Raw genomic sequence first — 27116 nt, forward strand, 5'->3', positions numbered from 1 at the left:
CGTTTTAATAATGAAATGTGTTATTTATAAGAAGTTGAGCTGCGTTCATAAAGGCTGTGAGAGTTGAAGCATTTGCAGTTTCCTCTTAAGTCAGCAAAGATGTCCCGTTTGTGGAGACAGTTTAGAGTAGAGTTGGGATTCCTCAGATCCCTCGGAGTCCTTTAAAAACAGGCAGTGTTTTTCCTCAGTGCCGATACAGAGGAAACATACTGTACCTTAAACGTCTTTGGTAGCATAGGTAGAACAGAGCACATTATACTGGTGCTGAAGCGATAGTATGTCTACCTCCACTTCAGTGTAAAGAAGAGAGAGAATCAAGTAGCCCATTGGGCAACCTTAGCATTTTTTTACTTGTATCACAAGAGCATAGGCTGGTATCATTGTGTTTAGACTGATGGTTGAATTTGCATTCTGAGACAGTTGTTACACAGTACAATGGCTACAGCTGAAGAGGTACTGTAGAATGGAGCATGTACTGCTTTATGCTGATTATGTTTTTGCATATACAGTATACAGTAGATGAGCTAGATGAGCAGTATACAGTAGATAAACTTTCCATAAAGTTGCTATTTTTCATTTTAAAATTGAAATTAAGTTATCTTTGCAAGTTGCATTTTTTGCATTGATACAATGTTATATTTGCTTGATTTTAAAGTGGAATGCTCATTTGAATGTTTCTATTTCAGTAGACATTCATTTATAACCCAAGTACATTTTTTTAACTAAATCCACTTTTGAATGTTTAAAGTAGCTCATTTAATCTGGGGTCATGTCAGCCTTTTTTCAGTTACTGTAGCTGTAGCAGAAAAGGAAACATAGTACACAGTTCCTGGCTGTCAAAGCTAAGAATTACCTTGAAAATGTATACACTATTAAAAAAATCATGGTCAGTGATTCTGAATAGCTAATAACTTAAATAATTTCATTCTTAATTAAAGTATGTTATTCTTTACCAATATTCCTTATTTTTGAACCTCTGTGTCAATTTTTTATAGTTGAGAACATAATTTTCATTACTATTAATCTGTCTTAAATATTATATTTTTGTATTTAATAAATCCTTCAGCTATATTAATACATCTCGTGTTTCAGAGGCATAGGGTTCCTCTTGTTTACTCAGTTGGAAAGATAGCAACACCAGATGAATGTCCCACAGTGGACCTTGAATCCAGCTGTCTTCCATACACTGAAGTGTTGATTTTACATATTTCTCAGTGTGCATTGTGAGTTCATTCTTACATACTAACTTGTGAAATGAGAGCATGAAGTTCTCAGGAGACAGGGAGACCTGGGATACCAGGTCTTCCAGAGAGAGACCCAGGCCCACTTCCATCTGCACATGGTGACCCCACTGTAGGGTGGTCCAGTACATACTGTAGATTCGATCAGTGTGCCTAAAATTGCAGTGCTTCACACTTGAACCTTAGAATCTCTCCATTGGATTTCATTGTACTACACAGCTGCACACTCTTGTGTCCTACAAGTTCCATCACCTTAAATATTCACCTTTATCCTTGGCAAGATATGTTGAACAAAGTGCAATATCTCTTATTTTGAGCAGTATACTTTCATCAATGCATGTCTTTGGAGCTTGTTTCTTCAGTTTTGAGTAAGACTAAGGGTTTAAGAACATGTTCATGTGAAGGGAGGGGCGTAAATGGGGAATGTGCAGTCCCGTGCGAATTGCTTGTGTCCCGCGTGCGCGTTGAGACACACATTTAAATGACTCATTACACATTTAAAATATCTGCGTTCAAGTACAATAGCCTGACCTTGGGAAAGATTCCAAAAGCTAAAAATGACACAGTCATAGACACCTGACGCCTGCTGCAATTTCAATATGCTCCTGGCATATTAATAATACATGTAAGTGCCACCTTCTTAATAATGAATAGAACTCAATAGAAAAAAAAACTCAAACATTCTTATGAATGAAATGAGCTGTAGCATGTGATATCAAGTAAGCATAATAGTCATCAGCTGTGAATATAGAGTGCTGAAACTTTGAAGGTTTTAGTATATAGCATTTCAGGTACTGACATTTATTTTTGATTTGCCATCATCATGCCAGAGAGTGACTAACATTATGATTGTGTTTAATTTTTATTCAGTGCATGGTAAGGTTTCTAAGACCATCGTGGCACTGAAAATAAAGCAATCAAAGAAAAGTTAACATGAATGCACATGACATAACAGAATTTGGTAATATTAACAAGTGTAAATATCATGGAAAGATTTAATCATATATACAGTATAATCATACAGAATAATCATTATATAACTAATAATGTCCTCATATCCAGTGCACTCAGCAGAAGATTTCCAGTCCTAAGAATTGAAATGACGTGCTTCCAAAATGGTAGTTGCTCTTAGGACATTAAAATGTGATAAAAGTGTCATAAATTAAATTGTAACACGCAAAGGAAGTGTAGTCTGAATGAAGGCAGGTGTTTTTCACCAAACAAAGATCAGTAAAGTATTTTAATGTTGTGAATCATTTGCCTATTTTGCAAAGGGGATCATTGATCTACATTTGAACATTCTTAAAATGTTAATAAAGGGCCTACTTTCAGATAGATTTTAACAATTTGTTTACACTGTAGTAACAAGTGAGCACTATTTCAGGACAATATAAATAAAACAGACCAAACTTACATACAAACCTCAGTCCTTTTTTGGTTGTAATTTACACTTATTTAAAAAAATGTTAAATTTATATTGTCATGGATACAGTGGGAACGATGTCAATACTGTAACGGGCAATAGGAGGTTGCCTATTAAAAAAAACAACAGGTACAAAATGGCAACCCAAGGTCACCCAACCTGTTAAAGCAAACATTTTTCCATTAATGATAATGACTTATTTTCTCTGTGAGTATATATTATAACAGTATACAGTATATAACTATATATTATACTGTATATATGTCTCTGCGCCCTTGTGTCTGTTATGGGTTTCAAAATTCACATTTGTGTGGTAGTCAGGGTTTTATGATCTTTTCATACTGGTGAAGCCATTATCCTGTAAAAGTAAGATAACTGACGTCAACTCACCGAAAGCCTAAAATGTTAACAGTTCACTGTCGTCTTCAGCACCTTTTCCGCATTGAAACAGATGGAGTTTGAAACACAGAATAGAGGCGCACCAGAACATTGTTCTATTCTCATAGACCATGCAAACTAAACAGTCTCCTGGGGAAATAAAAAATATACAGTACTTAATCTTGATACTCCTATCATTTTGTTTTTTCTCACTAATGTATTTTTGTCATCATTTAGGTTGTTTTTAAAGAACAATTAAGTGGCTACTGGAAATATCTACAGTAGAAGTCCATAGTGTATGACGTGCTGTGGTATAGAGAGTAGTCAACTTGCTTGCTGAGCTGAATAAAGAAAAACATTGTACCACACAAATACGCTTGGTATGTACTGTGCTAGCACTTACCTATTAATAAATCCTATCACGATATCCTATACATGTCTTAAAACCATCAGCAACTGCAGGTCAATTTATCTGGCAGCTTTGTCACTTACTGAAAGAAAAAAATATGTAGAGCTTCTGAGATTGTCCACTTTTTTGAGGGAACAGATGACTGACGGGGTCTCGGTCAGTCATGGCTCAACATTGAACTCAGTTTGGAAAGGGGACTTGCATGCTCACAGTTTATAAATGAGGTCTTTTTTATTTCATAAGCATCCATCACAGCTGAGTTTGCCTTGAGATCTGTCTTCAAAGCGACACCCTGCACTCTTTGGATCACAAGAATAAGATGAAACAGATGAAAGTTTATACACATGGAAGTTATTACCATAATTCCATCATATACCATATTACCAGTTATTTTGGTATGTTATATCTTTTGTCAGATTAAGCTTGATGACTGATCACTAAGCTACCATGTTTGTTTTCCTGCACCACACTATTTTTTAAACAATCTACTCATACAAAGATCTGAACACAAGAGAAGTTTCAAACAATAAGAAGCCACGTTGCCCATCTAACGTCTAGGTGTTTTAGTGGCTAATTATTTAAGAATGTCACCCTGCTGTTTCTTAAAGTAAGCCAAGATATTGGCTTCAGCAACATTGCTGGGCAGCTTGTTCCATGCTCAGATAACTCTTTGGTTAAAGAAGGCCGTCCCATTTTCTGTTTTGAGTGAACTTCTGTGCAGTTTCCACTTGCCTCCTCTGGGTTGTGTTTCAGTGTTAGTTTTGCAGAATTCTCCTGCATTAATTGTATTTATACCTTTTAATCTTTTATTAGTATAAAACAATTATTTCAATATAATAATCATAATCTTCTTCACAATCTCTTCTACTCATGACTAAAAAGATTGAGTTTCTCCAATATGTCACTGTAGGACTTAAGGCTCATATTTGCAGCTCATATTTGCAGCGTATTGTAAATCTCCCTCCCCTACAAACCTTATTGCAACAATCAGACCATTGCTGTAATGAAAACATTTTCAGCCTGGGAAAGAGAAGCTTTCTGGGGAACTTGGTTCAGATATTCAAAATCCTGAAAGGCCCTGACCAGGTCAAGTCAGGAACTTCCTCCAGCCTCATTGACTTAAGAGAAGTGGAAATTAAGAAAACAGCAGGAATGTCTTCTCACAGAGGATTATTGGAGTGTGGTTGAAGCTGATTCAGTGGGATCCATTAAGAAGGGGATTTATTTAATAGAATTCTTAGGTCCGTCAGCTTTTAGTGACCAAAAAAGTAGGTTTGCTTGAATGGCCTTCTCTCATTTGTGTAACCTTGCCCTTGTTCTTGTACTGTATGTATATATATTTTTTTGGATCAGACCAAACCAGGATGTTTCCATTGTAGTTCCACCACTCAAAAGGAAAACGCCACAGTTCCTCCACCCTATGAATCAGGGTCCTAGGGTCAGAACTCATGGACCTTCTTGATCATTTTCCATATAGATGCCAAATGTGATTATTATAATGCATATATCAGTTATATTCAGATTAATGAAGCTATGTGTAGGTATAATAATTCATAAAATACATTTAACTTCCTATGCTTCAGACATTAGTTCATTTCTAAAGAAAAATGGAAAGGAATGGAGGTTTTAGCCTTATAAATTACAAAAATTCAACAAATTCCAATTTTTATTTATTTTTTAACCTTGAGGACTAGCTGATTTTCAAACATCGCTAACCCCTCAGCCACAGACTAATTTTCTTCCAAATCTGCATACAGTACCATCACAGATGGGACACTTTACCCTGATACTTACACCATCACAACAAGTCTCTAATTTCAGTCCCATAGTGCCTACAACAGAGTGATTATAGTGATTATGAGCTGGAGAAGTGATGCAGCTCTCACTAACAAACTGCTACAAGTCTATGGGGTGCTGTTACACAGCAAGGAAAGGATACACTGTCTGACTCATTCCACCTAGATTGTGCATTGTGGTTCTAGGAATCCCAGTCACTGATAACTAAAGATTCATATTCCTATGATGTCCGAACTATACAGGAGCTCCCTGAACTCTGGAGGAACGATTTTATTGGTTGAGCCACTCTAGTGTCCATAGTGACATTTTGGACGGTGATGTCCTTTAAAAAATAAAAGAAACATAACAATTCAATCTGTAACTTCTACTAATAATAATTAAATAATTGCTTACACTTATATACTGTAGCGCTTTTCTGGACACTCCACTCAAAGCCCTTTACAGGTAATGGGGACTCCCCTCCACCACCACCAGTGTGCAGCCCCACCTGGATGATGCGACGGCAGCCATAGTGCGTCAGAACGCTCACCACACACCAGCTATCAGGGGGGAGGAGAGCAGAGAAATGAAGCCAATTCATAGATAGGGATTATTAGGAGGCTGTGATTTGTAAGGGCAAATGGGAAAATTAGCCAGGACACCGGGGTTACACCCCTACTCTTTTCAAGAAACGCCCTGGGATTTTTTAATGACCACAGAGAGTCAGGACCTCAGTTTTATGTCTCATCTGAAGGACAGCGCCTGTTTACAGTTTAGTGTCCCCGTTACTATACTGGGGCATCAGGACCCACATGGACTGCAGGGTGAGCGCCCCCTGCTGGCCCCACTAACACCTCTTCCAGCAGCAACCTTAGTTTTTCCCAGGAGGTCTCCCATCCAGGTACTGACCAGGCTCACACCTGCTGAGCTCCAGTGGACTGCCAGTTGTGAGTTGCAGGGCAATACTGTATGTCTGCAATGTCTGACCCTACCTGGCTAAATCTGACTGAAATTGTTTGGTGATCCTTTGTTTTCATGGAGGTTTGTAATCAAACTATTCTGTGATAATGACTGGTTTTTGGATCAACTAAACTTAGCAGAAAACAGGATTATTCATTTCAAACCACGTTTAAACAGCAGCATATTGTACATTATTTTAAATGAGCTAATTGGCACCGTTTCTGAATACCTTTAAATTGCAAATTTATATCAGATTCAGATTTATTAATTAGGTTTAAAAGCCCCTGTGGATTAAGTCATCTTCAATTCTAACTGTTGAGGAGGTAACTGAACTTTGCTCATTGTGTTTGTTCAGAGGCATGCCTCAAAGACATAACTGAATTATACAGTATCTGGGAATTTAACTATAAGAAATGCTGAAGGCTTAGAGTCTTTGTGTTTGGAGACAATTTGAAAACTTTGTTATTCAGCTCTAAATAAAAATCCGCAAGCTTGAATTTAGTCTTGTGCTTTCTGCCTTTGGCTACAACAACCAATTAGTAATGCTGAAAAGTGTTAACAGAAGTGTGGCTGTGTTTGAAAGGCACTTTAGGTGGGTGACAGAGGAATGGATGAGGGAAAGTAAAAGAAATCAATCAGTGCTCAAAACCTGTTCTAGTGTTGCAAAGCAAAAAGGTGGCACAAAGTAACCATTAAAATGATATGCCTTTAATGCATTTTTATGAGTCAGTCCATTGTAAAATGAAATAAAACTTTGCAAAAAAGGATTATTATTGTTGTGATTCTTTCTTCTTTACTACTTTGGATAATATTGACATCCTAAAGACCACTTCTTTCTAGCTTTTTGAACACTTTGTGGGTTTTATTTTTCAGGGGCATGGACAGTATTCGTTGATTACATCTCTGTAAATGCTGAGGCATGCCGTCACTTATTAGCCTCCTAATGAAATCTCCAAAGCAGAAACATTTATCAGAGTCATCCTTCATTTTAAAGTGCTAACTGTTTAAAGTTTCTGCTTCAGACTCCTTAATTTCATTTGTGGCTCTAATATAAAAATAAATGATAAGTGTTTTAGCAGATAAGCAGAATGACACAACTACTGTAATAGTATCCTAAAAAGACCTTCATGTCAATTATTATCTTCTTCTTTGAACTTGCTTTTTGCAGCCATGCAGTGCAAAATCTGTTAGGGGCTAAGTCTACAGTATACTGCTGGTGTCGTTGCAAGGGAAATAAGATTTCAGTTGTCTTCCATTGAAAGTCAGCATCGTCCAGAAAATACTTTAATCTTCAAGGAGTTGCTGATATTCATACTAAATTCAAATGCTTCTTTGCATAACACTTTACACCTTACTTATAAAGACATTTTGAGATGTATGAATATGTACTGTGTGAACTCCTGATGTAACATATTCTGTTTGTTTCTGATGGTACATACAGTAGATAGAGTTGGATATTTGTTCAATAGCTTGTGTTTCCTAAAGAAAAAGTTGTTGTCTTTTAAATATATAGAAACATTACAGGTTCACTTTCAGTCATCCAATATTGGTCTAGTGTTGTCTCTGTATATATGCCCTAGCTTCTTTTGCAATAATGCAATAATGGTAGCAGAGTGGTGGGCTCAGGTTTCTCTACTGTATGTTTTGTTCATATTTTTTTTCCCTAAGTGAAGTGCAAGCTGGTGAACACTAACTCCTAATGTGCTAATTGAGAACCAGAGTCCGTAAAAACATTTTCCTTTAAAGGGCAAATGAAGTTTGACAGTATGTTTTGCAGCCAGCCAAGGTTTAATCAAACATGAATATAGACTCAACATTGATCTGTGACTTGTTAAGCTCCCAGAATGGATCTAGTGCTTCAAAGTCCTGACTTTGTACCCTGACATTACTTTAGTCAAATTACTGCATTATGGAATGCAGATCATTTGGAATATTCGCTTGTGTTGAAATATATCATTTTAAATCCCCATCTAGACTCTTGGTAATAAATTGTCTTATCCTTTTTTTGTAAACATGCAAAAGCATTTGGCCATTCTCTTTATTCTTGATCCCTTTAAGCTCACATTGAAAAGTCCCCAAATATTGTGGTGCAGTACAACACTTTTAAAAGACAGTGGCTTAAGCATTTTGCCATGACATTGCCACTAGCAGTGCCTAGCATGTAATTTATCTCAATCTTGTTTTCAAGTTTCTCTATAAGATTAGGATCCCCTCCCACCACCACCTCAGTAAACTGATTTCTTATTGCTCCTTATTCGTTTCTCCTATATTGCTCTAAGCCTTAGTTTGAGTTTGCAATTTATTGCTGGTTAAGTAAATTGTTATTGACTTTTTTTCTGCATGGGCTGCTTTTTCCAATCTCATGTTTAACGTATTGTTATTTTATATGGATCTGGATCTCTAGAGATCTATAAATCTAATTCATTTTTTCCTTCTTTTTTAAATATTTGAAATTAAATGCCAAATGGTAATATGCCTTTTTACAGAGGATACCCAATCATCCGCCTGATATAAAGGCTATAAATAAATTGTTGATTTGTTGTGTTAATGAGTTGAGATCAAAATAATTCACCACTTTTCCAATTGTAGATGTCACACAACGTAGGATTTATTTATCTTTGGCAACATTAGACCCTATAAGTTCATTTCACAGCCCTTTCGCTTACAACAAGGTAGCAATTCCCATAGCCACTGTAGTGATTTTTTAATTTTTCTTTACTTTTTAATCTTTTAAGTATTTTAGCTAGTGTTGATGTTCACGTGGTCCTAAATAAATAAAGTACTGTTCTCAGTGTCCAAGAGTGAGTGTGTACTAATGCAAAATGTCAGGTTCAAGGAGATGCATTCACATTTATATATGTATTTTTGGGATATGCTCAAGAATCAGCATTATTCATGTACAGCCTGGGATCTAAATTAGGAAATTCCGATATTTTAAAACCCATGAATGATACAAATTGCTGAAAACATATGGTCACAGTAGGGGATTAGGTTTGTTTTAAAATCTCCTGCCAAGGACATATGTTTTTCTATTTGTAGGAAACAAATTTGATTAGGAGACAGACGAAGGAAATGTTTAGCAGTACTTAACTATTATAACAAGGTTGCAAAGTGTGATTTCCTTAGGTGCTTTGGGCAGAAATATGAAATATAACAGAATGATGTAACTCATGGTTTAATGGTAAATACAGTAAGTTCTCAGTTTCTGTATCAATAGTGATATAGTCAATAGTGTTATAAGTCCTTTATTAGGGTAGAATTAACCAGCAGCTTTGATAGGACAAAAATCCAAGAATGAAGAATTTCACTTCATTTGTGCCAGCATTGCTTCAGCATTCTAACTCACATACAGTAATAGGATGTTAAGTATTTGATGTGAGTGGAAGACAATCTGCTCTCAATCAGTATTCTTGTCACATAGGGAAAGTGGGAGTTTATTTTCCTGTTTTGCCCAGTAGCATTACTTTAGGCTTATCATGCTCTGTGCAAGAACAGTTAATAGTGAAACAGGTCAGAACAAAAAATCCCACATTAGATTTTACAGTGGATTACTGTGCATTGTGACTTCAGGGATAATTGCAGAATTTTGTTTCTCATTTTTAAATGATTGCAAATTAAGGCTTGTCATGCAGAAATATTGATGTGTGTTTTTGAGTATTGCTTTTAAAAACGCATTCATAATGATTAACTTATTGATCGTACACAAAGAGATGGGTTTTTAACACTTTACCTTCTGGACTGAAATAAGTCAAAATCAGAGTGATTGTTCCCTGTGATGAATTGCAAGCTTTTAGAATAAACCACCAATGTTTATTCATTTATTCATGTCTGAGCAAGCTCTCCCGAGCAACATTTAGCACTATACAATAATGTATTTAATCTATATAGTGTAAGAATTGTAAAGAACACAAAAACATCAGACTATTTTTAATAACTCCTTGGCAACTGTGTGTTAATAGCAATTTCCAACGCTTGACATAGATTCTTGATTTGATTGAGGTCTGGGATTTGACTGGGCCACTCCTGTACATTGACTTTTGTTCTTTTTACCACTCTAGCATGGCTTCATCTATGTGTTTTGGATCATTGTCATAATGGAAGATGAACCTTCTTCCAGATCCTACTGTAGGTCTCTTGCAGACTGCAGCACATTTTTCTCCAGGAATGCTCTGCACTTTGCTGCATCTATTTTTTCTTCTATCTTCACAAGTCTTCCAGGCTGTGAAGTAACGAAGCATCCCTTTAGCACGGTACTGTAACCACCATCCATGCTTCACAGAAGGGATGGTATTCATGGAATGATGTTCAGTGTCATGCTTATACCAAATAACAATTACTGTTGAGGCAAAAAGGGTCAATTTTGGTGTTGTCAGACCAGACAGACTTTCACTTGGTCTCAGAGTTTCCCACATGACTGTAGTGTAGTTAAGATTTGATATGACTTTTTTCTCACTCTCCCATGAAACCCAAATATGTGAGGTACCCAGGCAATTGTCATGTGCTTAGTTTCTCCCATCTTAACCATGGAAGACTGCAGTTCCTTTAGAGTTGTCACAGGCTTCTTGGTGGCCTCATTGACTAGTGCACTTGGAAACCCTGGAAACCCAGTTTTTGAGGGCACCTTGTTCTTCACAGTTGCACATTTGCACCAAGTTTTCTAGATTTGTTTATAATGGACTTTAATGTACTTAGGGGGATATCTAATGCCTTGGAAAAGTTATTGTACCCTTCTGCTGATTGGGGCTTTTCAATAACCCAAACCCAGATTCACTTTAAAACGTCATTTGTCTTTATGGTGTAGGTTTTGTTGGGAACTGTGCTAATCAACTGTGTTACCTCCCAGAGAGCGGTGTATTTATCCTGAAGTCATGTGAAACACCCTAATTAAACAGATGGACTCATTGGACTCTGGTATGTGATTTCTAAAGAAATTTGGTTGCAGCAGAGCCTTTTTAAGAGGGTCATAGTAAAGGGGGCAGAACTTAAGTAATCAATTATTTTCGGTTTTATATTTATAATTAACTCAGGAGGATCTGTAGTATTTTGTTTGTTTTGAGATTATAGAGTGTTTTGTGTTGATCAATGGCACAAAATTCCATATAAATACATTGTGATTCTACTGTGTATTGTAACATAGTATAAAGTTCAAGGGGGTGAATACTTTTGAGAGCCACTGTATACTGTATGTGTGGATTGAAGATACAGTACATTATTCATATACAGTACTGACTGAATAAGAGTTAATCTGTTTTGGCCATTGACTCTGCTGATGCATCTTTACCTGGAGTGCTTCCTCCATTAATAACACAGCAGTTCTTGGTAGTTCTGTATTATTGATGAATACATTCTTTGCTTGAAAGGGGAACAAAAGCATTGTGGTGTGTGATGCTTAGATAATTGCATTCTCTCTCAGAATAGGGCAGTTCTTGGCATATGTTTATTATGTGATTTCTGATTTGAACTACCTTATTGAACTATTTTTTAGTTAGGTTCTTATTCATAAACTGAAATAACGTAACATTGAAAATCAATATTTGAGGACATAGGGGAAAAGTGATTTTTATCATATGTGTTTGCTTTCAAGCCATTGAGATGCAGATGAAAGACTTGTGAAATCAGGCCCTATACATGTATGGATTTTAAATATGTTATAAAATCCTCTCTTCTCCATAGTAAATGAAATTACATACAATGCAGTAAAAAAAGTTCTGGAGAATGACTGTTTTCTAGTGAAAGTATAAAATGCCAGTACTGCGCAAAACATTGTTTTTATTGTTGTATCTGGTGTCTTGTCTGATAGATTGACATTATTGATGGTCTTACACCTAAGCGTGATTGCTCTTAATTGTTTGGCATTTTATATTTTCAATGTCCAGTGTTATATTTACTGGATATATTTCAAAAGCCAATTTACTTCTAATGTTTTTTTTTAACTGAGGAAGTTTATGTGAAGACATTGCTGCACCTTAACCCTGCACTATATTTGAATAATTTCTGTTGATTTAAATTGTGTAAATCAATAATGGAACTTCTCTACACTTTATCATTAACACCAGAATTAATATGTTGGTAATATTAGTATTAATAATAACTTTAATATTTAAACTTTAATGTGTTTTTCATTTAGAACAAAATTCAAAAGATAGTTAAAAGTTTGACAATATAAAACTATAAGTCTAGAAACTTTCCATAAATTGTTATATTGCAAACAGATCTTTAAAAAGGTGGTAAAATGTTAAGCTTGCTTGCTTCACAAATGGAATCAGCACAGTGATTCTTCAGATTATTAGTCTTTCATTAAGTTAACTGCAGATGAATGTCATAGTTTAGCTAGAAGAAATCACCACAGTAACTGCAGAAAATCAATTTGTTCAGTAGGACATAATGGAAAGAAAGTGCTTTACAAATGAATTCCTAGCCATTGACTTTCACAATGCTGTGGGTGCCAAGGTCACAGATTCATAATACTTTATGTCAGACTTTAAGCTTTAACCTTGTAATTGCCTTTAAGTAGTACACACACACATTTGGTCTTTCAGAATGTGACAAAAGTATATGTAGGAAATGTTAGTGACAGAAGACAATAATAGTTATAACATGAGTGGAAAGGAACATTTATTAGTCTGCAATGTTAATAGTAGTTAACTAGCACACAGTGGTGAGTGAAATAAGGAAACACTTTTATACATGGAATTGCTTTTTATATCAATAAAAACTACAAATAATAACATGAATAAATAAAATAAAATATACTGTGCGAAGCAATCACTGGTTCACCACCCAGGTGAAGATTCTTGAGTATACAGTTTACAGGTCCTTCTAACTTCAGAGTATCTCTTAAATAGATATTCATAAATGTTTGACAAAACAAATCCAATATATCTGCTAGTGTTATTCCTCCAGTATCCAAAGCAACTTGAAAACTTCTATAAATCAATTTATAATAGCAGTTTTTGAATTCTATATTGCATCAATTCCTGTTTTGCTTCTTTAATTTACTGTAAAATACTTTTTAGACAACTCTTCATCTTACAGTAATAACTAAACATTTGCAACACTACATGCTTTATGTTTTTAATTTTACATGTGCAGTGTAGAACACCTTGTTCCAGATGAAAACAATGAAGGGGACCAGCCCAGTGTTGAAATCACCATTTATTTTTCTTTTTGTGAGTCAGATTTTCTTTTACTTAGTTTTAAATGTCTTAGAATAAAACAAGAACACCACTATCACTGCAACACTCACTATTCCTGCAGTGATAGTGATAGGAGTGCAGGACTGTGGTGGAGTGGTGGCACTGTGGCTGGAAGGTTGCTGGTTCAAATCCTGCGGCAGGCAGAGGAATCCTACTCCGTCATGCCCCTGAACAAGGCCCTTAACCCCAATTGCTCCAGGGGCACCATACAGTATAAATGGAAGAACCTGCGCTCTGACCCCAAGCTTCTCTCTCCCCATCTGTGTTCCTGTGTGTCTGATGGAGAGCAAGCTGGGGTATGCGAAAAGAGAAATTCCTAATGCCAGAAATTATACATGGCCAATAAAGTCATCTTATCTTATCTTACTATCATTGTCAGTGATGGCTCCTCCGAGTCTTTCCTCAGAGTACTGCCACAAGTGTCAGAGAGCCACAAGAGGGGCACTGTGCAGCAAACACCTGTCTGCCACAGTACCCCAAGACACATTCCAATTCTGAATAGCAACAGGTGCCAAAGGCCTGCATGAAGCCTGCAACAGAAAAACATAAACAGAGAAGGCCAAACCTCCTGGCCTCGTACAGGTGTGCAGAAGACCCTGCTTCTCTGGAGGCACTACATGCACACATTACAGAACAGAGATTCAAGCAAAAAAAGAAAGAGCAACCAGCGTGGGTGTGCTCGGATTGCAAGTCCTGGATTTAGCGAAAGACCGCTTCCACCATAAATATCTGCCAAAATGTGAATCCCCAGCCTTTCAACATGCTGATGAGAGAGGGGAGCTTACAACCATGTGACACAGGAGTTCAGGCATGCCACGTTGTCTGAACTAAACACCAATCTGTAACTAAACTATCAGTGAGAGGTCCAAAATGCAATGCACAGTATCAAAAGTTGGCACGTGTGCAAACCCAATCCTGAAATCCACATGGAGAGTCCAGATCCTGGTGGATTCCAAGACACATGAGCACTAGGACCAACCTAAAAAGACCTGCGAAGTGTTCATTGCCATTGCTGCAGTATCTCAAGGCCAGTAAATGGATGTGCTCATTACCCCTGAAACAACAATTCTGCCTTGATCCACACACAAGAAGTCCAACACAATGAATCACAAATTCAAATCTCCTCCATCAAGGTTGGCCTCCAATGCCGCAGGATCAGGAAACCTCTGAGCATGCCTAAAAAACCCACCAAGATGAGACCAGTGCAGCTGTGATGCATTAGGGGATTTCAGTCACAGCTAATGAACAAGCCCAGCCTCATACTGACACTACCTGCAGTGCAGGGCTCAGTCTGCACTGAGATCTTAAGAGACACTTTCTTCTTTTCATTCTATAATAAATCTGCTCTTTGAAGATCCTGTAAAATGACTAGGAGTTTTAACTGTGTACTTCTTTTATTTTCTGTTGAGTTTTAACTGTCTGTTAATCCAGTCACAGTGAGAAGCAATGAGTCTTCATAGGATGCTTTTGGCGTCCTATCACCGAGTTTAATTTCTTGCTGTTGATATACAGTACCAATCAATAAAGACTAGTCTGCACTGTTGAGTTACTTAAAAGTTCAATGATATTGGTTATATCATAGAATTCATCTATTTATATATAATGTATATCAAGAGGAACTTCTCCCTAATGTATCGTTCTCTGTCTTTATAACGTTTTGTTTAGAGATGTATTGAAGCTAATGTGTTTTAGAAGACTGCTCTCATTATGTTAACATCATTATCATTGCACAGAACAGGCAGCACCTTTTGTCTTTATTCTTAAGACTTGTTAATCACGTAGCAAAATGATTTATTTTTGTTTTTATAAATGACTTTATAAAGCTGTTGCGAGATTGATATTTAAATGGTAGATGAAAATTGAGCACAAGATAAATACATCTGATGATGCAGAATAAATCGCATTTTGGAAGAAGATATATGGGAATGATCTAGCTGTAAACTTAACATAATGAAAAGCTTTCATCTTCTTCTAATTTCCCTGATAAAATGTAATTTTTTCATAGACATTGCCAGCATTCAAGAGTCTGTCAGTGGATGCAAGACTATAGAGATTAAGTATTCCACTACTCATAGCTGGGCTACATCATTGTTAAACACACTTAGATTTAGATGCTGTCATAGAAATGCATTTCTCTACCTTTCTTCAAAAGGCTGCAATGTAGGACACACATGATCATGTTATTTGCCATTACTGATGTTATGTAATAATCAATTTTTCACATTTTGATTCTGTAAAACCTTTGTAATACAAAGATGTTTTAGATCCATCTAAAATAAAACCAATATCACCTCTTATAATCTAGTTTATCCCGGAAATGATATGACCTAATCATGTCTTGCAAAGATGCCAGATTGTATTGTACAATACAAAAGCTGTGCCTTGTTTATACAGACCTCTTGTTGAGATAAGCAAGATCTTGTTTATTCATAGCGTGCCTGAATTGGCAGACTGAATTTGCTTTCCATTTTTAATGTGCCAGACAAACCTAACATAAGACAAGTAATTAAAACATCTTGACACACCTTCAGTGATTCCAGGAAAGCTGTTTCTGCATTGATCTGTTGAATTTAAGGATCTGAAAAGTTTCATGTAGGTACATGTTAAACAAGATTTTAACTATATTTCACCATTAATCAAGGAATCTCACTTATGATTTTACCTGGTGTCTGTAGCTAATTAGCCCTTTGACTGCCTGTTACAACTGGAAGGGTGTCATTTTGCCATACAGTAGGATATCATTTTGTGCTAGGGAAAATTATTGCAGACAGCAATCTGCTTTATTTCTAGAGGTTGTTAAAGAAATCAGAATGTAATCAGTAATCAGAACCTGAATGACCACAGTGACTCTGAATTATTCTGCATTTAATCTAGAAAATATTATAGTTTTCTGCTGGATGACCAGTTGGTTTGTGGAACATCTCACTGTGTCTTACTGTATGTAAACATTCTATCATTTGTAGTCCATTGTAGTCTTGATTTGCCTGAATCCACAAACATTATTTTGAATTAAGAAAAAAAATGTATCCTATGATATCTGGATTTGCCTTATGATCTTGTGCATTCTATCTTAACATATTAAAAACGTGGCATTACTATCAAATGCAAAGTAAATAGGAAGGGAAGTATCATAACTATTATACTCTTTTCCTTTACATGGCTTAGCCACATTCAAAACTCTGCTTACAATTAATTTTAATTGTTTTTGTATGTATTCAGTATCTCCACAATGTAAACAATCTTTAAAAGAGGAAAGAAAAAACTAAAAAAAGGCTTTTCATATAACTAAGTTATGATTTTTATATTTCATGTATTAGTACTCTGTAACCGTACAGAAATGGTTCCTGTTCCTATAGATGTTTCCTAATGGTAATGGTAATTAACACAGACTGCTGGTAGGGAGGCTACTTGGAAGAAGTTTTGGAATATGTATTTCATATTCAATAATAAATTACAGAGCTATCATTTAAATTAACATTGAATGCTGTTTGTTCCTAACACTCACAAAAACACTCACAAAGTGAACCCAGATTTATAAAAGCTTTCATACTGTACCTGGATTTCTAGATTTCCATTTAATTCATTTGCTATAGCATTATATGAAATACCATTAGAAATTTGTTTTTTCCTAGTTTTACATATGAATGACTCAGCAGGTAGTGTTTTATTAAAGGAATGTAGAGCAGCAGTGATTTCTTGGAGCTAGTGGCTCGTAAATACCCATTCTGACCTTAGGCATTTATTTCTCTGAGTTGTTCTAATATCAGTTTGCTTCAGGGCAAAAAAAAAAATTAAATAACTTTGCTGCTTTACTGAGGGAACAGATTCATACAGTAAATCTCAGAGAAAAAACATACACATTCTATTTTTCCCCCATCAACAATGACATAATTAATTATTATCATAACATCATAAAAATGATGGATTTACAAATACTTTTTCTATGATGAAACACTGTGTTTCTCAAATAATAAAATAAGTGTGTCAGCAGAAACAATTTAGGCACAAAAAATATAGGTCTTGTATTAGTCAAAAGGGGCAGCTGCTTTCTAGCCTGCTGAAAGTACGACAGCACAAAGTTGCACAAATCCCTGCATTTATAAAGTAAGATAGCCCACTATGGAAGACTTCCAGCTGTTGAACAGCGGAAGACACGAAATCACATGACTTTGTAGACCAGTGTGTTCTAATCATTTTCCTGTCTCAGAGGATGATATTCTTAGCACTTCTGTTAGAACAAATTGAACATGTTTTAAAGAATGTTGCTCATCCTTTGTATATGGTACTTCCTATTTGTTGCACTAACTCTGTGAAAGGCACAAAGATCAGTGCACAATTCACTGTGATAATATTCCCTTATGCTGCTAAATTGCCTTGCTCCTTAAGTGTCTCTTTCAAGGACCAGAGCTTGAAAATAGTGATGACTGATTCCAAGAGATATTATTTACTATGGCCTTTAGTAACAGGCCTGTAGCCTCTGACAAATCCTGCAGCATTTTAGGTTGTTGTTTTTTTTCATTTTTGTTCATGTTGACTGATATTTTAGAGAAGCAGGTATAAAATGGCTCTGATTTTCATCTAACATTGTTTGTACAGCTTTCTTTGCCATTTTGGAATCCTAGTACATTTCAAAATGTCTGCAAAGGGTTTATTTAATGAGGAATAGCAGTTGCATCAACAACTCTATTTTTATTACGATAATTCTTTATACAGTACATATACTGTACACATATACAGAGTGTACTGATACATGATATGAGTTTTGAAATTCTCATGAATATTGCACACCGACACATTAAAGTACAAAGCCAGAGTTTTAACTTAAAAGTCACATGAAGCAACTGATGACGAATGCCAGAGAAAATTGACTTGTTTTGTTGGCCATCAGCCTAAAGTTGTGTCACGAAGCGTTCTTTCAGGACCCTATGCAGACAACACAATCCAAGGGGGAAGTGAGGTAAACACGGGGATAAAGGCATGCAATGTAATGTAATGTTTCTTTATTAGCTCTATACAATTTCTTGCATTAGGAATTCATCTTTTCGCATACATGGAGACACAGACACACAGACAGGGAGAGAAGCTTGGGGTCAGAGCGCAGGGTCTGCCATTGTACGGTGCCCCTGGAGTAGTTGGGGTTAGGGGCCTTGCTCAGGGGCCCAACGGAGTAGGATTCCTCTGCCGGCCGTGGGATTTGAACCGGCAACCTTCCAGTCACAGGTGCAGATCCTTAGCCACAGGGCCACCTCTCCGGCCAAGCAGGGGGGCTGGAAGGAAAACAGGGGGCGTGTCCATGGTGCACTGGTGTTCGGGGGAGGTGTGGCCGAGGCAAACAGTCCAAGGGAGTCCGAGGCAAATCCGGGAGTGTAGCAAATGTCCAAGACCGGGTAATCCATCCTGACAGACAAACAGAGTTAAAAACCGGAGCGGGATCCGGTGGAGGGTCAGGGGAATAAAAGGGGGTAACGGGACCAGACGCTACCTAATCACGGACTCAGAAGGTCAGGACGCCGTGATGAAGCCTATGCCGTCGAATCGCTCCTGGACTCACGGGTAGGCGGGCTTCCGGTAGTCCATCTTCCGAAGCTGAGCCCCGATAGGCAGGAACGTCTGGCTTATATAGCACGGGGGGCTGGAACCGGAGGCAGGTGCGGGAGATGAGTATAAAACAAGGAAGGGCTGGGGTGTCCTTAAGAGGAGGGGTTTGCGATCGTGACAAGTTGACAGTTAAACATCACTGAGTGTTCAGTTTGTTTTATCCATCAAGTGTAACTAATGAAGATGTGAAGGTACTGTTGGATAATACTTAGGGAATGTAAACCATTCACAGTTGAAATACCCTTGAGACTGTGCATATTGCATTAAAGAAAAATCACATTTTTAACACCACTTTGAAATAATGTTGGTGTAATTTGTTTCCAAGAACTTGCTTATGGGTTGCAATTATCCAAATTTTGCACATTTTGGGTAACTGCAAATTTAGAATAGTGGGTAATGAATGCTGGGTTTTCATTTAAAAGTCACTAAATTGAGACCTGTCAAAAATATCATCACAGCTGTAAAAGGATTGTGCCTTTTGATAATTGCCTCTGAAACAATCTTTCATTGTCATCTGTAAAGGTGCCAGAAAAGAAACATGGAAAATAAGCACTAATGACATATTGTGCTGTCAATTTAATTTTGCAATGATTCATGACTTTGTATTTGTCTATACTACAAAGACCGCTTTTTAAGTATTTCAATAGATTTTTAAAAAAAATTGTATCTGGTATAACAACCATACATTCTTTTAATTTGAAATGTGTAGAATATTATTTTCATTTACTGCACTTAACATGATGGTGAATTTGATGAAAATACATTGTTTTATACAAATTAACCTATACTTAATATTTCTCATATTAAAATGTTCTTATTTTTCTGCACCTTCTCTAACTTCTTAATACTGTTTGTTTCATGGCATATTTATTAAAAGAAAAGAAAAACAATCCCATGTTTAAATATTGAGAGGTGCTGCATTCTGCAGAAATTGATTAGAACTGACTGAGTAATAAGTACTTTATCAATATTAAGTTAATGTGCCTCAGAACTAAAATCATGCTTCATATCAATAGGAGCTGTTACTACTGCTATTAAACCAACAGGAAAAAAGTAGGTTAAACAGTTTTGATAATACACACACTTTACAATCTGGTACAGTCAAACTTTCCTTCAATAACATTTTTTTAACTACCAGGTAATTTTTGTTTTCTGCAGAAGGTCCCATGAAGTGAGTCACAGCAGTTGCCTCAAACATTTGTGCCATTGGTGGTCACTAGGGAGTGCAAGTGATTCAGTATTTTAAGTCCCTTTCAGAGAAGTGCTGTAGGTAGAAATAAGCACACTGTTGATAATGGTGTCTGTATTTTATTATAATTGTTTTAGAGAGTTTGTGTAACATTTGGTACTTGAAGATAAGTATTTAAGAAATTATAACTGTTACTGAGAAAAATAAATTATGCTTTAATTGAAATGAGGAAAACTACAAATTATATTTTCATTTAAGATGTAAAGAGTGTCATTGCAAAATGAGGAAAAACTTTAAACATACATTAGGTGACACCATAAGTTAAGAATTTCCATACCAGACTTTTAATTACCATTCACTGGACAATAAATTACAACCAGAAATTAGGATGATTTTAGCCATGCTTGTTACCTACAGTAGTACAAAGGGGCATTTCTGTCTTCAGAATATTAACTATGGGCCCTATTTGCAAAACACTTACTGGATGCCCTTTCTTTTCCTTTGTAAATTACAAAAGTCTACTATATCCAGTATTGAAAGGATACAGTTTCATAAAGAAGCACTTCTCATCCTGTATCTAATGTGGTGGTAACTAATATACACGTTATTTATAGAAGCATAATAAACCATGTAGCATTGAATCTTGGCACACATATTTAAGGAAAAATGCAGAATACGTTCCTATGGAAAATGACACAACGCACCGGAAGGTGTGATATTGTCTTCTTGTAACATCTATACTGTACAGTATATAACAACAAGGAATATTTGGGGATATTTTTCACCTGTAGTAATCCACCTGCAGTTCAACAGCAACCACAATTTACAATCAAGTTGTTTGATTAAAACAACTAACTTTCTAGATATCACAATCTCATTCAGAGAATGTGGGTGATGGTTTATGTCCTCTATGAAGAACATAGAGGTCAGCATCCATGTAGAGCATCGTGATTTGTTGGTACATTCTTTAAAATTATCTTTTAGACATTAGGGATACTTTCTTAGCCTTATGGTCAGGTACCATATATTTCTGTTTTCTATATTGTAGAATACAGACATTTAGAAATATAATCTAAATTTCAAGTGCTATAAAAGAAAGTCTATTATATTTACCCAATAACATTTTACAAATGAGGCTAGTAATCCCAAACATATCACATTATTGTCAGGTATGACCTTGACTATATTAAACAACCATATTAAAACTGGAAATCAAAATCTTTACACATTTTTCTCATCATATGTGTTACTAAATTTTGTCTGCAGATTTTTCCAACCGCAATTTTAGTTTGTAAATTGACTGTGTAATTTTATTGATCTTCTTGGAATTGAATTGGTGGCTTATGATTGTAAACAGCTGTGCTGAGACCAATTGAAAGTCGTTTCTCTTTTGTTGATAAGATGACTAAAACAAGTCATAACTTAAGTAAAAATACATGGCATCATTGTCTTTTAACTTTTTATTCTGTGTAGTGTGATTGAATCCTTTTAACATATTCATTTGAAAAAGGAAAAACGAGTGTTTTCATCAAATACCTTCCATGCACACTGAATATACATTTAAGCTTTGCCTGAGAAAATTAATTTTTATGAGAAAATAAAAGGTAATTGTCCCAGATGTTCTTCTGTCCTGCTAGATTTGTTTCTTTTCGAAATTTCAGCTGAAAAATAACAGATGTTATCTGTAATGCATTTTGAATGCTTCTGTTATTAACACCAGGTTAATGGAATGACTTTTATTTCTTCTGTTTCCATTAACTATTCTACATCTTCATTAACATCCCTGAAACCCTCTCCACTGCCACAGAGACTGAAACATACTGAATTCAAAATACTGTTTAGGAAGCCATGTTGCAGATTTTGTTTGAAGCAAATCAGAGAAAAAACACATCGACATCAGTTTAGTTATGTTGATTTCATTTTTGTAATCAATTACTTACATTTTATTTAAGTCATACAGTGTAAACCAATATGACTAAATTACTATTATAGAGACAACGGTAGATGATGTTTTAACTTTTGAAAACAGCTATGTGCCCCCAAAATGTTCTTTTTCTGAAATCATTTCCAGTATAAATTTAATGTCTAAGAGGAAGTTGTCTGCATCATTTTCTTGAAAGCCCTACCCCAACAGTTACAGTAAGCATGCCATAGTAGTTAATATGAGCATAGCATGATCACAGGACTGCTTTGGTTTGTATCCTTCAGTGACTCTTCTAATGTAGTAGTGACATTTATGCCCTAGTCATGGCAGAAAACCCTTCTGGGCATTAGCAATCCATTGATCTTATTGGATCCTGTATAGACATGTGGTCTTGGTCTCTGTAATCATTATAGCTCAGTGAAGCTCATTTGGGGCTCATTGTGATCATTGCAGTTTATCAGCCATCTTATAGACATTTTCTTACAGTCCAGAGCAGTTGGTCTGACTCCCCAGGTACTATGTATGGACATTTCTGTCTAGTCTTCAGAAGTCTTCATAATTCATCAAGCCATATTGACTTTTCTATCTTTGTCATTTGAGCATAGAAAGCCTACACAGGCCTGTGTTGCAACAACTCACCTAAGCTTTTCTTCAGGAACCTTTTGCTTTGAAAGCATTAACCCCCATCAGGAATGGTAACCAAGCGTGGCCGTGTTCTGTCATTTCAGTGAATTAAGTATCTGTCAGTACCCCTGCCACACTCACAGCTACCACCAGATCCCCCACTCTCCTAGAGTCTTGTCAAGTGCTTTTTACGTAGGGATAGAACAGTGCCGCTAACCTAGATGACAAGCTGAAAAGTGTCACAGTAGTTCAACTTCAAGAAGTGAAAAGAAAATCTTGGCAGGTAATTAAGAGGGCTACTGGAAGTACAACTGGAAGATAAAACGAATTCTGCCTGTGTCTTTGCTCTTTCGGTGGAGGATGTGCCTTTTTAATTAAAAATTAAACTGCGATACAATTTATAGGGGTTAATATTTGTCTCAGAACTAGACAGACTAGAAGGACGTTTTTGCAGAGTTGTAATTATATTGTTTTGTTTTGTCCCTATTTTCTTTTTTAATGGCACGTCATAGTTTTTGGTGTTTCTCCATAGGCCACACTAGATTTACTAAAGATCCAAGAGAAGCTGGTTTTGCAGAATACAAGTGAAATGGTTGACTGTGGGCTTTGAGTTCTTTAACGTCATTCATATATGTTTTTTTATTATTTTCATACAAAAACCCTTCAGCCTTTCCTTTTAAAGTAATCCAAAACCTTCAGTTCACTATCTATTACTCTAATTTTTTGCATGAATGTTGTTTTTTGCCATAATTGTGTAGTTCTGGTCGAAAACAGTAAATACAAGAATGCATGACATACTGTAAATAAATGTATAATGGACTATATATTAAAACTTATCTGAAACAGTTTGAGTCCAGAGGCTGGTGGGCAGGAGCTTATTTAATGGCATATAAAGGAAGGGAATTTCTTAACACTGCCCTGAGTGAACTGTGTTGGCAGGCTGACAATGCCAATGTTTAATATCAGGACGTGAACGTAGCTTTCTGTGTCTACTTTGTGATCCTAAACTACAAAGTAAGATTAATGGGCTGTGTACAGTACATTCACAAAGTTCCTTAGCCGTGAGGTAGCAATGTCATGTCATTGGCATCTCCACTTCCGCTGGAAAGGGAGCTCTCATTGATCCATGATTATCCTTTTAGCAAAGCATTGTAGTTTTGGTATTTGTAAGTAATGTCAGCATTTAGAGCAAGATTTATCCTGAAATCCCTTTTATTGTGAGCCAAAAAGATGGCACTGTGAAGAATTTACTCCTTCAAGGCATTTGGGTTGCTTTCAAGTCACTAAAGCTAGGCATACTGTACAATTTTAAACAGGCTTTACAGGAAAAGTGCTTGGTGTAACAGTTGATGCCCACTCTGTATTGATCTGGATCCTGATTTACAGATGACAGGCAAAGAGTACAATACCAGTACTTTATAGGATCATTTTTGTATGATTGCTTTGACAATGCCAAACATTAACCTTTCCCAACCTGATATGAATTTTACCAGCACAATGGAAATTTCCAAATACACAACTTGGCAAAATTCTTAATTTTCTCAACAATTTCATTTTCCCTGTGAGATGCTATGGCTTTCTTTTTCAGAACTATAGCTTTTCTTTTCATACAACTATCTTGACTAATGTTTGTGTAGTTTGTACTTGTACCATGTGTTTTCACTTTCTGTTTCAGGATCATAGAAACAGCAGGGGTTGGGGGAGTTAAGTTTAAAGGTCAGCTGTTTTTAAGTTGGGATGTTTTTACACAGCAGAGGTTGATTCATATGGCTAATATTTTCTTAGATACTTACTTATATGAGCTTATAGACATATATACTTTTGCTTATATAACACTTGGTTCGACAACAATAATTTCCTTATGTGCTCTTTGACATGCCCACCCACAGAGCCAGTCATAATTTAACATGCTAGATTCCCTATGGTACCCGACAGGAGGTTTAGCATCAAATGGAGGACTGACATACTGTATGTGTCACTGGCATCACTGTAAGCCTGCAGACACCTGAGTCTGACAAGTCTCAAGAGTGGCCAGCAGTTCCTACATCTACCCCTGAGTTTCTCATCTAGTTGTACACTGTCTCTTGGAGATTCCGTGCACAGTCAGCAAGTGACATGGCCCAGTTTTGGACTGGAGACATTAAGGCCATAGGACTCAACTTGTGCTCCAAGAGTGTACCTTTTCTCAAGGGGCATTAACAAAGTTAACCCATCGGAATTGTTTAGAATCAACGATCAAACACAGGCTAGAGGGGACAATTGGAAGTGCGTTTAGAAACTGATAACAAAGGGCACTTTTTCACACTTTGCTGTGGGAGTCTGGAACTAAATACCCAACCATGTTTTGAAGCAGATACTGTCTTAAAATAGCTGCATGACATCTTTGGATCTAACAGTGAAACCAAGGTTCTCGTTCCGAACCTTTCTTAATAGTTCAGTCTATTGGGAGCCCTCAAATGTGTTTCAAAGACTACTGTTCTTACTGTTGTCAATCACCTTTGTAGAGAATGGAAGGGTGAATGTTGCTGTTCGAGCATTCTGCTCATTGTTTTCTCCAGAATGGCAGACATTGCTGTCTAATGAAGGGTGAAATGGATGATGTAATGTCATAATTTGAACATACTGTCATATCCAGCAAACCCTCACCAGTTCAGCTTGAAGTTTGAGCTGTGTAAGGAGCTGTTAAATGATGTTATTTGTTTTGCACGGGCATGAATTCATGTTTTTTCTTTTGTTATAGTTGTTCTTTTTACCTTAGATTAAAAAAAATACTGAATTCAACTGTGTTTATCTGTAATGAGGTTTGTATACTAAAATATCAAGCACAAAGACAATTTTTAGTTTGTTTTTACCGTGTTATTCTTACAATAATATTTATCCTGGATTCACTCCGTAACATATATTCATTTTTCATAATGATTTTTTTTTCCTTTCACAACATTTAAATACATTGAACGTGTCTCCTGAAATTTATATCCTTCCTTACCAACCTTAACTGTTGTGCCACACACTGGCAGGCCTATTCATATTTTTCATATACTTTTCTTTACTATTGTATTGGCCATTATTTTTGATAAGGCTAACATTTAGAGTAAATTGAAACAGAAGCCTGAACTCCATCTTAACTGCCATGTATCCTCCACTATTTGTGGAGGTCAAATTATTGTTTTAACATTTCAGGAAGAGGGTGATGGGGTCAAAATGAAAAAAAAGTTATCTTGTCAGCATTTGCCAGGAGTTTAGAGCCAACAAAGCCTTGCCAGAAAGAAGTTTAATTATTGTTCTTGTTTTTAATGATATCAGTGCAATTAGTTACCATGGGTCAAAAGTTACATAGTGATTTCTAAAATCTTAAATGTTGCATTATAAGCTAATTTTAAGGCTCACATACAGTATAATTAGACAACTCTACTGCTTGTGATATGCCTAAAGATAATGAGAGACATTCTCCTCATTAATTTTCACAAGTGCTAATATTGTAAACTTTCTTAAAGTGACTTTGATTCATTTTGTTGTGTTTGTTTTTTACAGTTAACAAATTAATGGACTTAAGATAAGCGAGAAAATGTTTACAGCTAAAGCAGTTGGAATATGGCGGAACATATTCTGTTAACAAGATGTGTTTAAATGAGTTTACTGACTCTTGGTTACATACAAGTGACCTTGACCCATAAAATCTACACAATAGCTTGTTGCTAACTGTGAGGTACATTAGAATCTGCCACTGATTACACTGAAACCTTGCTGGGATTAATAATGTTCCTAAAAATAATTTAGGGCTCCCAAATGGCTCAAGTTGTTCTCAAGAATTGTTCTGAGCACGTGTTGGGATGATGAATAGTTTGATGGTTGAATGGGAGGGTTGTCAAGGGCCTGTCTGCACTTCCGTATTATTCCTTTGATGGTACTGTACACGGATTGCTGTTTTGGGTATTATAATTTAATGCAAGGAAAAACACTGCTTCTAAATTTTCAAAGTAAAATCTTCAAGGCATTTAGCTCAAAGTAAAATTTGCAGCTTTCTAAATAGGTACAAATGTAAGTCACTCTGGATAAAATGTATTCATGAATCCTGTGTGATGGTTAATACAGGAATCTTGATATGAAATAGCTCGTACAAGGAAAAATAGAAGCCCTGTGATTTAATGGCAGGTCACTAATAACGCTAAATGTACAGTAAGTGAATAAGTTAGTTAAAGGAAATATGTACTAACCTAGTGTAGGTTTGTTACAAGGTTTCCAGCTGAACACAGTGGCAGAAGAAGGTCTGGCAGCCGAATTCCACATGCCATAGAAAGTGACAGTTCAAAGGAAATCCTTGAAGAAAAGTCTATTTCCATTAGTGAAGCAATTTATATAAATTATAAAACCAAGTAACATTGTTTTGTTTGTGTATTC

At 36.2% G+C, this 27116-nt stretch overlaps 1 protein-coding gene across 1 annotated transcript in view; it reads left to right on the plus strand.

Moving 5' to 3' along the window:
* The window catches only part of LOC148677077 (calsyntenin-2-like), a 235700-nt gene that overhangs the window by 139453 nt on the left and 69131 nt on the right, over window positions 1-27116 (plus strand). The gene's annotated exons all lie outside the window — the stretch shown is intronic.

The sequence above is a fragment of the Lepisosteus platostomus genome, chromosome 2, assembly GCF_059453375.1.
Source record: "Lepisosteus platostomus isolate fLepPlt1 chromosome 2, fLepPlt1.hap1, whole genome shotgun sequence".
NCBI classification, from domain to species: domain Eukaryota; kingdom Metazoa; phylum Chordata; class Actinopteri; order Semionotiformes; family Lepisosteidae; genus Lepisosteus; species Lepisosteus platostomus.